Source organism: Mytilus californianus, unplaced genomic scaffold (genome assembly GCF_021869535.1).
Source record: "Mytilus californianus isolate M0D057914Y unplaced genomic scaffold, xbMytCali1.0.p SCAF_8, whole genome shotgun sequence".
NCBI classification, from domain to species: domain Eukaryota; kingdom Metazoa; phylum Mollusca; class Bivalvia; order Mytilida; family Mytilidae; genus Mytilus; species Mytilus californianus.
In genome coordinates this window covers 92,518,326-92,530,636 of record NW_026262734.1, presented here as the reverse complement: position 1 = coordinate 92,530,636, position 12,311 = coordinate 92,518,326, and the positions used below count along the sequence as shown (strand labels likewise).

The following is a 12,311-nucleotide window of genomic DNA, read 5'->3' as shown; positions in this document are numbered from 1 at the left end:
TCATAAAGGGGGTGGGGGCACTGACTGTTAAAAAGCAGGCCTCACTAGTCATGCCAGTGGCGGATCCAGATATTTTCATAAGTGGGGCCCACTGACTGCCTAACTGAGGGTCCCGCTCTGGTCATGCTTCAGTGATTTCCTATATAATCAACCAAATACCCCCTGGCCCCCTCTAAATCCACCTCTGCATGCTTAAGTGATAATCCCTATACAATCAATCAAATTTTTCCCACAAAAAGGGGAGGGGCAGGGTGCACTGAATTCGCCTCTGTGTGCAACATGAACATCCAAAATACATGAATGAACTCAAGTAGTGATAGTAGTGAACAGTTCGGAACTTCCCGGGGCTGCTCAACATGTGGCAACCTACGTCTTAGTATAATTGCAAATTTAGTAAGTAAAATTTTGATTTGATTCGACATTTTGACAAACATGATAACATAAGGGACTGACGACATCATAAGATCGATGTAGGATAAAAAAACTTAAATCAAATAGTTTGGGGGTGGGGTGGGTGGGTAAAAATTGCTGCAAGTTTTGTTTATCCAACATCAATTTTACATATATATCAAATCAATTTTTCCCAAATTAAGTGAAAAAGGGGGGGGGGGGGGTCAGTGAATTATCCTACATTGAACTTTTGATGTCGACTCCTCCCTAAGATCTGGTGAGCTTTTCGTTGAATATAGGAGATAGTGATTAAAGTATTTGCAAGCAAAGTTCATAAGTTGAGAATTATAAAACAAAATATATTGTTTAACCTTGGACCAATAGATCAAGTCCAAAATTTAGCCATTTCAAGGATCGATCAGGGTGATTATGTAGCACTGGCTATTATAATACTTGTGTAGAACCTTGTATAGAGTAAATCAAGGAGGCAGTAGGAAAACTTATAAGATGTTTCCTAATAATCATGATTACAAAAGAACTTGACACGGATTCTTAACTGAAGGTCTGTCCGATTAGTAAAATTTCGAATGCACTTAAATGAATACATAAGTGACCCCCCCCCCTTAAGTCTCCGCCAAGACTGATAGACTCCTTAAGCCAATTCTGTAACCAAGAGCATTCCTATGTTTATATTTTATTTATTATTGAGTTACTGTTTAACCTTTAGTTCTTCTCTGATTAGAGCTAGGATTTGTATAGTAATAATATACAAATCCTTGATAAGAGTAATCCTCGTTTGTCAATTTTCCATAATTCCGCGCGCCCCCCCCCCCCCCCCCCTCGCTGAGCAGGGGCGGATCCAGAAATTTGGAAAGGGGGGGCGAAGTTTTTAAAAAAAATTTGGACCTTTTTGGGGCTAAAAAACATAAAATAAGTGTAAAATGCACTTTTTAAACGGTTCCTGGCGTGGGGCATGTATATTCTATAGTTGCTGCAAAGTGTAAGGGTTGGACATTTTTTATGCTGTATTCTCCCTATTGATTGTCTATCATAAAATGATAGTATGGATCCAAAGCTATGTACTGATATATTTGATGTGGGACTTGTCAGTAAAAAATAGACATGGAAAATTCTCGTTTGTTGTATGTTAAGTTAGCATAACCTCACAGATTTCTTGTTGTAAACAAGAAATACGCCGGGCTATTCGATGAAATTTACAATACAACCGACACGAGTTAAACAAGCAATTTTTATCCAAATGTTTGGTTGATATGTTTCACCCAACAAAATTAAGGGAGGTGAGGGGTTCCAAATCAACCAAAGGCTACGAATGAGTCCGAAATGACAACGAATTTATGAATGACGGTCGACAAATGGAGACATAAAGGCCACACTCAGCAGTCAGGTTGCAGTCTGGTCTTGAAAAAAGTATTCAATATATCAGTTCGGCGAAACAGACATTCCGGTCAGACATGCAAACCCCGGCCTCAAAAAAATACGCCCGTTTTTTATTCATCATGTTCATTTAATGCTAGATAATTCTGTTGGAAATTTTCGTTTCTAATAGCAAAAAAGTGGACAAGATTATTGTTTTCAATCCAGATACGGCCAGAATTTTTATTTAATGCAAAAATCAGAGTCAGATTTTTTTCTCTCAAATACCTTAGACTGCCTCCTCAAATCAAATGGTTCGTACCTTAGACTTTAAATCTATCTAGAGCTTATACTGATTGGGGATCATTATTCAGCTATCATGTTATTTTTAAATAGGCTGGGGCGTTTGGGGTTAAACATGTTTTCATAGGTAAATAATATTTATTGCTGTCGATTTTTTTTCATGAGAGTGTAATAGAGTATTACTTTCTGTTTTGTTGAATTGTGAAATAGAAGTCACTACGTTCTTGCTCAATCCTGCGTCGCTTTGAAGGTATCATGGTTGTCATCCTCAGCCTAAGCAATGTGTTACTGTAATTTGAATTTCAAAATGACTGAGTGACGTTTTTTTGACGCACTGGTCAACTCCACCATAGCGAATCACATGACTTTGACATAATCAGTAAATACCAGCAAAAAATATCTTTATAAGTAAAGAATTGTCGCATAAAAATTAAATACACGGGAGATGGCAAAGTTCACGACGTCTAGTCTGATTAATCATTTTATAAAAAAAAAAAAAAAAAATCCAAGCAAAGGGGGGGGGGGGGGGGGGGGGGGGCGTACGCCCTCTACACCCCCCTCTGGATCCGCCACTGTCAGCAAACAGTCTTGTATTTAATTCTGAATAGAACAAAATGTAAAATAAGTGAATAAGTTATAGATTAAATAATAAATAAATAATTAAATATTCTTTATTTAGTTTTTTCTTTATTCTCACTTCTTCCAGAGACATGTACGAATGTACATGTATGTCTCTGATTCTTCATGGTCTTATATTAAGGATTTGTAGAGTATACAAATCCTTGATTATAACAAAGGCATATAATACTCAGTGTACCACTTCTGAACTTTTTTGTAATTATTTTCTCTACTTAAATCCCCATTCTTGATTCCAGACCGGGTTCCGGACTAACTCTCATATACGTAAATGATCGTAAATGTACGAAAGCTTGACACGTCGAATACGAAAACCCGGAAATATTTTCTCCGTTGCCGTTTTTTATACTATGACGCAAAATCCATGGACGCTCGTCTGCTGTTGAATTCATGTTTTACAGTTTAACAAGGATTTGTATAGTGTCACTGTACAAATCCTTGAGTTTAAAGAATGGAAAGATATATTATAGTCAGATAGATAATACAAAGAACTCTAGTTTTTCAAAACCGATGGGTCAAAAAGTTATTAGTATGAACAGATAAATTGAAATGGGTTGCTTGTCGATTAACTGGAAGAAACCGGGGAACGAAAGAAATTTGTGTTTCTCTTAACGGATTACGTACCCAATATTTTGTACTTGGAAAGCGCAACGAAAGGTAAATATTATCATGTACATATTTAAGAAGATGCTAGTGCTATACTTTTCATGAAAAAAAATTTGACTTTATAAATGTCATCGCATGCAAACCCGAAAATCAGTCAAAGATTGTCAAGAACGGACGCAAGTCAACTCGACCCACTGGCAAAACGCCCTACTTTTTAAACAACACGCCTCCCTTTATAAAAATATCCCACTCTTGTTAAGGGAGCTACCATGTGAGTTTTATTGGGGGGTACTGGTAGGGGTGTGTTATTTGAAAAATATGCGGAACTGGAGTTCTGTCAACTTATAAGTTAAAAAAAGCTAGGATTTATGTAAAGAATTACCAGGAACGAATATAGTGAAAAATTAACTGGCAGGACAGAGATTTCAATTAAAAAAAATGCAGGATAACATTCTTATCCTAGCCCCCACCCCATAAAAATCAAGTGGTGGCTTCCTTACCAACTCGCCCCGCTTTTAAAAAAAATTGCCCCACTTATGAAAAGGGTTAAATCCGTAAAATATACTCCTGTCAACAATGGCAACTCGCCTAACTTGGGTAAAATCCAAATGAATATAGAATATAAAAAAAATAAAGGTCTGCCAACTCGCCCGTATTTACTTATCTACCCAGAAATTACTGATACAAAAAAATCGAAATTTAATATATGATATCTATTGATTTAAAATGATGTTTCACTTCTTAAAATATGATTGTAGATTCATTATTTATTATTAAATTATTATGTAATTTATGTATTTATTTATTGTATCATAATCTATTTGATTCTTTTTTTAGCTGACTCAAAATCATGCATGATGATGCTGTTTGGGCCCCCTGGTTGTACATAGGAAGTGGACTCCTCGAGAAGATGAAAGGTCTGCTTTACATGTATGTAATGTAAATATAAAAATAAGAAAATGCGGTGATTGCCAATGAAAAAAAATAGAGGAATTTTTAAAAGTGTAAATTCACTTGTTTTTCAATCCTAATAAATCTGTCATATTGTAATGATAATAATGTTTAAATTACGTAATTATTTTCAAAATAAAATATTGTTTACACCAATGAGAAAAGACAACTCTCCACCAGAAATCAAATGACATTGAAGTTAACAACAATAGGTCACTGTACATCCTTCAACAATGAGCAAAGCCAATACCGCATAGTCAGGTTTTAAAGACCCTATATGAGAATCACATATTTGTAAATCAATTCAAACCAGAAAACTAACAGACTAATTTATACAATGTAATATATAAAAAACAGAACCAAAAAAACAAAATATTATAAACAGCAACAAACGACAAACTGAACCACTGAATAACACTAACAGGCTTCTGACATGAGACAGACGCATTCAAAAGGTTGTGGTGGGGCTAGACTAGTAGTTTGTGGTACTAAACCAACCACCTTAGCTGGGATATTGGTGTGAAAAGGGCTTTTAAAGCAGATTTATACATCCCCAAAACTAAAAAGACTAAGTATAGATCTGAGAGTACTCCCAATTGCTAACAGCTAGTTCAAAGCCAATAACTTTCAAGGTACATGTATTTACCACCAAACCTTGTCAGTGTTCCCGCCTGCCCTAAATAGAAGGGCGGCCCGCCCTTGATGCCCTTACCCCCGCCCTTCTGCCCTCCAAAGTAAAAGAATGCACCCCTCTGCCTTTTCAAAAAAATAAAATTTCCAAATTTCATGCCTACCGGCGTTTCCGGTAAATTGTTACCTGATTGTGTAACACTAATTAACTGACAATGGGATTAAGTTAAATACCTAATGCTTTGGCAGTTTTATCACCTTTGTTAATGATTGTTTACTGCTAATTAGTGGATTTAAGATAATTGAACAAATACTAGATATTTAATACAGAATGAAATGTCCACATGTTATCCATTTGTAATGTTTATGTACAGCATGTACACCTGAAAAAATTTATTTCAGTAGGCATAACATAAAAAATAAAATCTTAAACAATTTTAAAGGCATGTATACATAGTTTTGACTTAATTGGTAAAAAATGTTTTGTTTCATAACCATGAGTATGAAATTTAAAGAAGAACCAAAGAAATTTGTACTTTGAACATAACAAGATTCACTTCCTGTTTTACTTCTTGTATTTTATAATCCTCCTGACATAGGAGCACTCAACAAATTTATTTTTAACAATGATGGAGAAAAAAGTAACTGTTTATACCTTCTGCAATATATTATTGCATCAATATAATATGATCATCTCCTGTCTCACCTGTTATATTTATAAAACTCCTTACCGAGGAGCACTTTGGTGTGCACTTAAAAATACTTTTTTGTAACAATTCAAATGATAATAAATAACTCTCAATAACATATATACTATATGTTTGAACAAGTAATTTAAATGTAGATAATTTAATTACATTAAACATTCAATTTTGCATGTATAACTCCATCTTTCAAAACTACTTGTTTATTTTTATAGACTGGTATAAGTAATAAAACATTGAAATTTCTGATGATTATTTTCCTTATCAAATGTACAAGTTTGTTTAGATTAACATCAAAATGATATGCTTTGCTTCATGGTATGATAATTTGATAAAAGAAAATTCTTATGGGAACCAACATCAAGAACACATTAATTTCTGAATATGGTTTAAATACAACTAATGTTCGACAGCTGAGCCTAGCAATATTCAAGGTAATTTATACACTGTCCAACATTGCCCTTAAAATCAGGGTTATAACGCTAAAGTGCCCTTTCAGACAACTAGCACCCTTCTGCCCTGAGATTCAAGCTGGAACACTGCTTGTCTCGTTTAGTCCATTTCTCAGATATTACCTTATATCAAATACTAGTTCAACTTTTGGTATAATTTAAACATTTTTGAATGACTTCAAATTTCAAAAAGTATCATGATTATTTAAATAACTTGATGATAAGTTGATGCCCAAAGATTGGCATTATAAATCATGACAGATTCAGAGATCCAATTATACATGTATATAACCGCTTTTGTTCATCCCTTCATTCAAGGGTCATATGGATTTTATATGATGGATTAGATCATTAGAACATTAAAATGATTAAATACTTTGATTTTTTATAGTCATTTTTATACGCCTGTCAAATTTTTTACGGGACATATTATGGTATACAAATGTCCGGCTTCCGGCCGTCTGTCTGTCTGTCTGTCTCTCTGGCGTCCACATGTCGCACTGTAACTTGAGAACCACTTATCCAAATTTAATGAAACTTAACATAGTCGTTTCTTATGATGGTCAAACTATCTGCATACTTTTTGGTGAAAATAAGATTTAAACTTTCGTAGTTACAAGACTTTATAGCTAAAACAGGGGTGTGTTTTTTTCACATGTCGCGCCGTATCTCAAAAAACATGTATTATTGTTGCTTAAAACTTTACACACTACTTATCTATATTAATCTTAAGATCTGTTTACTTTTTGGTGATGATTCAAAATTTTATTTTAGTTATTGAGTTTTTTGTAAAAAAGGGGGGTTTTCACATGTCGCGCCGTATCTCAGAAACTATTTATGATTATTGCATAAAACTTCACACACAAGACGACGGGTGTATCATGCGCTCGTGGCACAGCTGTTTATTAGCTTTTCTCATCACAAGGCGTCTGTCGTCGTTGTCCGTCGCTGTTAACTTTTACAAAAATCTTCTCTTCTGAAACTAGGGAGTCAAATTGAACCAAACTTGGCCACAAACATCATTAGGATATTTAGTTAGAAATATGTGTCAGATGACCTCTCCTGCTAACTAACATGCCAACATGGCTAAAAATAGAACATAGGGGTAAAATGCAGTTTTTGGCTTATACATGTGTAGGACTCGGAGGTGCGATGGGGACGCTGAAGTGCAATGGTCCACGCCGAAGTGCGATGGTCCACGCCGAAGTGCGATGGTCCACGCCGAAGTGCGATGGTCCTTTCGATGAAGTGGGATGATTTTGCATGACGTTTGATATTGTGACGTTTTCAAATACAACGTTATGAAACAAATGGATTCACAGGCAGGAGAATAAGATTTGTAGATGAAGGTTTCGTACGTACTAAGGAAAGGAAACAGAATGAAACTAACGATTTAAGTAACAGTTTTGAGCATGTCTTGGTCTTATATAAAATTTGACTTCTCCTCAAGTTAACATCACATTATTTTGTGTGGCCAACTTTTAAAATAATAAATTAATTATTAGCAATGTTTTCGTTATATCAAGTAGCGATAATTTTGTTTTATTCTCGAAATGAATCCGGCATGCTTTGTAAGAAAACGGGCAATCTTGGTTATTTTATTTTGTTTAAAGTATTAATATTCTGCTATGGGTTAGGCCAAAAGAAACCCAAATGGTGCCAACTTGTTGTAATTCTCAGTTTCTGCTGCTTAGCGAAAAATCAGCTAATTCTCAAGCTAATGACAGAACAAGCGTCATGTCTCACTATATGTCAAGCATAAATGTAATCGGTAGTTTTTATTTCTTAAAAACTGTTATGATTTATTAAATAAATAGATGCATGAGTGTTGTGAGAAATTTCGTAGCTACTGACATGACAAGAACAAGTTACTAGTATATTTGATAAAATTAAATGTATCCTGCTTAGTTAGTACTACAAAGAGCGCTGTGCTATACCCGTTTTATTTTTTATCGCACTTGAATGCTCATTATAAAAACAATGTCCCCCAACTCGAATCCATTATACTTAATCTGAGCCATCCAGTCTATTTTCTGCCTCATACTGTTGTATACTAAGCAAAACATTAGCAAATTAAAAATTAAAGTCTTTATTTTGACCTGACCAGAAAACCTGGTCTTCCAAATGCGAGGCTAGCACATTAACCACTACACCCCCACATTTAAAAATGGGATTTCAACTTCAGACCATTGCATTTAGCTAGTATACACAACATCACAGTTAGACCATCGCACTTTAGCGTACCCACCAAACGCACTTCAGCATATCTAACAACAAGTTAGTGTCACAATGGACCATTACACTTCAGCGTGTTAACCAACGCACATCAGCATGGACCATCGCACTTCGGCGTGACCATCGCAGTTCGGAGTACCATCGCAGTTCTGAGTCCTACACATGTATCTCTGAGACTAAAGCATTCAGAGCAAATCTGACGTGGGGTTAAAACGTTCACCAGGTTAAGTTCTATCTGCTATGAAATTTTTAGACAAATCAGACAACCTGTTGTTGGGTTGCTGCCCCTGAATTGGTAATTTTAGGGAAATTTTGCAGTTTTTGGTAATTATCTTGAATATTATTAGAGATAGAGATAAACTGTAAACAGAAATAATGTTCAGCAAAGTAAGATCTACAAATAAGTCGACAGGACCAAAATTGTCAATTGACCTTTTAAGGAGTTATTGCCCTTTATAGTCAATTTTATTAACCATTTTTCGTAAATTTTTGTAATCTTTTACTAAAATCTTCTCTAAAACTGCTCGGCCAAATTTAACCATACTTGGCCACAATCATTATTGGGGTATCTAATACTATTTATTATGATTTAAACGTTATTTTACATGATTTCCAAAACCACAGTGGATACTGGTGAGTGACTGAGGCTCTTGGAAGCCTCTATTTTTTCAGGGAAAGTTTGTTGGTCTAGTTTTAAAAGATCAAACTAAGCCAATTTTGCCGGATCAAATATTAAAGGCAATTTTGGCAGATATTATAACTTCATTTCATTAACCATTATTTCTTTTAGCATTTTCAATGAAAGTACAAGTACTTTGAGAAGTAGGAGAAGCTAAGCAACAGAACAGAATTCATTTGGGTCATTGATGTCTAGATTATATAGTGGATTCATAGATTGTCATATTGATTTATGTGCATATGAGCACAGAGGAGCAGTAGTCAATGAATAATTTTGTGATGAGAGGTATGTTATTAAAATGATGACTTTATTTGAATATTTTTTTCTTGTCAGACTCGGTACATCATGTACATGTAGTTTCCAAGATTTTTTTAAAGTTTGAGGTCATAGAGTTCAAAGTTTTGATTCTTGTTGTGGGCAAGTCGAAAATTATCCATGTTAGAAGTGACAAATTATTTTTTTTACAAAACCGTAAACAATTTGTTGATATTCGTGATGAGGTCAGTTTAAGGAAACCAAGAAATAACTTATGGTAAAGTCATTAATATTGTGCAGTTGTAGTAATAATACTCCATAGTACTTAACTTAAATGTTGACAAGTTTCTGATTCCTTGATACAGGTCTGAATTTGGATTGTAAATAAATATTTGACACATTATAGTTTTCTGAATAAATGTAGTCAAAGAACTTGACATTGGTTACACAGCTACTTTTGCATAGCTACTATTTCTGTACCAAAATTATGTAGTACTGGAAATCTACTTTTAATATTTAGTACCATTTTGTTACTTTAAAATTATCATGATATTAAGTTCCTGTATTTTACAGTACTTGATTTGTACATGAAATTTAAGTACTACAGTTTTTTATTCATGTTATTACACCGTTACATTTTCAGCATTTTGATAGTTTGTCTATTTCAAATCTCTTAAAGTTATGATTTTCAAACATGGAATATTATGATCACTGTGGGTATTATTTCTGTACCAAAATTTTTAGTACAAAACAAGTACTGTAAAATACTGGTACCGTACCTAAATATTACAATAATTTTTAAGTAAAGAAGTAGTACTAAATATTAAAAGTAAATGTCCGGTACTAAAGATTTTTAGTACAGAAATAGAGTAAAAAGGATAAGAATGTACGAAAAATACTCTGGTTACCAACCAATCAAAATCCGGCATTACTATGTAAGGTTGAATTTATAAGGAAAATTGCATTGCAAGCAATCCCAAACAGGCCTACATTTCTTGTATATGAATTATGAAAAAGTTTAAAAGAACAAACAATTTTTTTATACAACCACAATATGGGGTCGTATACTGCTACACAGTATACTGCTATCACATTGTTGTCCTTTAAAGACATTTGGTTTCTGGACAAAAAACTTTAGTTTAAGTGTATATGGTACTCTTTAATCTAAAGATTCAATACCCAGTGGTGGATCCAGAAATTTCCCCCCTATAATGTGTCAAATATTTGATTACAATCCAAAGTCAGACTTATATCAAACTTGAATATTGTGTTCATTTTTACCCCAACTGTTCAGGGTTCGTTTCCAGCTTTGCTTGGGAAACCGTTTATTGAAGTTTATTTTGCTTTTTGACAGAAAATTTATCCATTGCCAAGGTACACTGAAAGGTTTTTCTTTTATTAAAATATGCACATATATTTATATTAATTTTTTATAAGCTTAACTGTTGATCTTCTTTCTGTTGTTTGCTTACATTTTGTTTCAATTCACTCAAAAGTAAAAGTATATAGTAAAGGTATAAATTAGTGAGCATCAATTCATACTACATGTAGTTTTTGTCTGGACTTCTTGATTAAATTATTTATATATACAATTTTAGCTTGTTACCAAATGAAAGGAAAGTACAGTATTGACAATGATTGATATAACTGGTGAACATGTATGTCATGTAGGTGTGAATGTCCTGCAAAAAAGAACTGATATCAAAGTAAGTTCATCTGTAGAATTGCAGTTAATTTAAATAATTTGATGTTATCTACCTAAAACTGTTTCAAGTATAACTGTACCTGTACACTGTTGCTTATTTTTCTCACTTTCCCATGTAATGTATGCATCAAGGCATCATTACTTTGGCCCTTCTACTGCTCCATTACACACACACTTGAGATGTCAGAAGTTCAAACTATCATAGCATTTACATTTCAAACTTACACAGCTACAATAGTACAAGTAATCTTGATGTACAGTTCTAAAGATGCATATCGAATGTGCATCTGTAAAGCTGTATATAAACTGTACAGCTGTAAAGCTGTATATCAACTCTACAGTTTACAAACAGTTTTACAGATGTACAGTTTATATACAGCTTAACAGCTGTACAGTTGATATACAGCTTTACAGATGTACAGTTTATATACAGCTTTACAGCTGTACAGTTGATATACAGCTTTACAGATGTACAGTTTATATACAGCTTTATAGCTGTACAGTTAATATACAGCTTTACAGATGTACATTCGATATGCATCTTGAGAACTGTACATCAAGATTACTTGTACTAAAGTAGCTGTGATATAGACATCAATCTTATTCTACGAGAAGAGAAAAAGGGGGGGGGGGGGGGAGGAATCAGAATCAAAGGCATGTATAATAGATGTGCCATTTGACTTTGGTACACTCAAAATGATTGCTACTACCTTGACAATGTCCAGTACGGGGTGACATCCTCCGCTATTGCTTGCAATAGCAAATTGAGTGTTAGAATAACCTTAATCGCCATTCATTTTTTCTGATGTAAGAAGAGGAAATAGAGTATATTTCTCAATCTTACGTGAAAAATTGTGGGTTAGATATTTGACACTGAACAGCACAAAACGTATAGACAAGGAATAAACCAATGCAAAATGTGTCATTTTAGGCTATACAAAGTATTGATCAATCAATCAAATCATGATTAAAGTGATCAAATCATGATAAGAGATCAATCAATCAAGTTTTGATATCAAACAAGTAATTAATCAAGTGCAGAATTCGAAAAAAAAACGTCCCCTCACCTTTTACAAACTGTCAATCAGTCGATCAATCAATCAATCAAACGATCGATCAATCAATCGATTGATTGATCAATCATGATCACAAACCATCAATCAACCAATCCACATATCTTTTCTGATCAATTTATGAAAGAAAATACCTTTAATTCGCTTTTGAACAATCGACTTTTGCGTATTATTATGTCACCCCTTTGATAAAAGGGGGGACATATTGTTATTCTACGAATTATTCTTCTACACTTTTTGTCCAGCTTAGTTCTCGGAGATGACTTGACATACATTGATAAAACTGCTCCATAATGACAATCCCCATGTGCAGATGTG

General features: G+C 34.0%; 1 long non-coding RNA gene across 1 annotated transcript; it reads left to right on the top strand.

Moving 5' to 3' along the window:
- The first annotated feature begins 2,594 nt into the window (after positions 1-2,594).
- Positions 2,595-11,156, top strand: LOC127713034 (uncharacterized). Its single transcript, XR_007987432.1, has 4 exons — positions 2,595-3,360; positions 4,147-4,239; positions 9,072-9,245; positions 10,814-11,156. It is a non-coding gene; the product is annotated as an uncharacterized LOC127713034 (long non-coding RNA).
- The last annotated feature ends 1,155 nt before the right edge of the window (positions 11,157-12,311 follow it).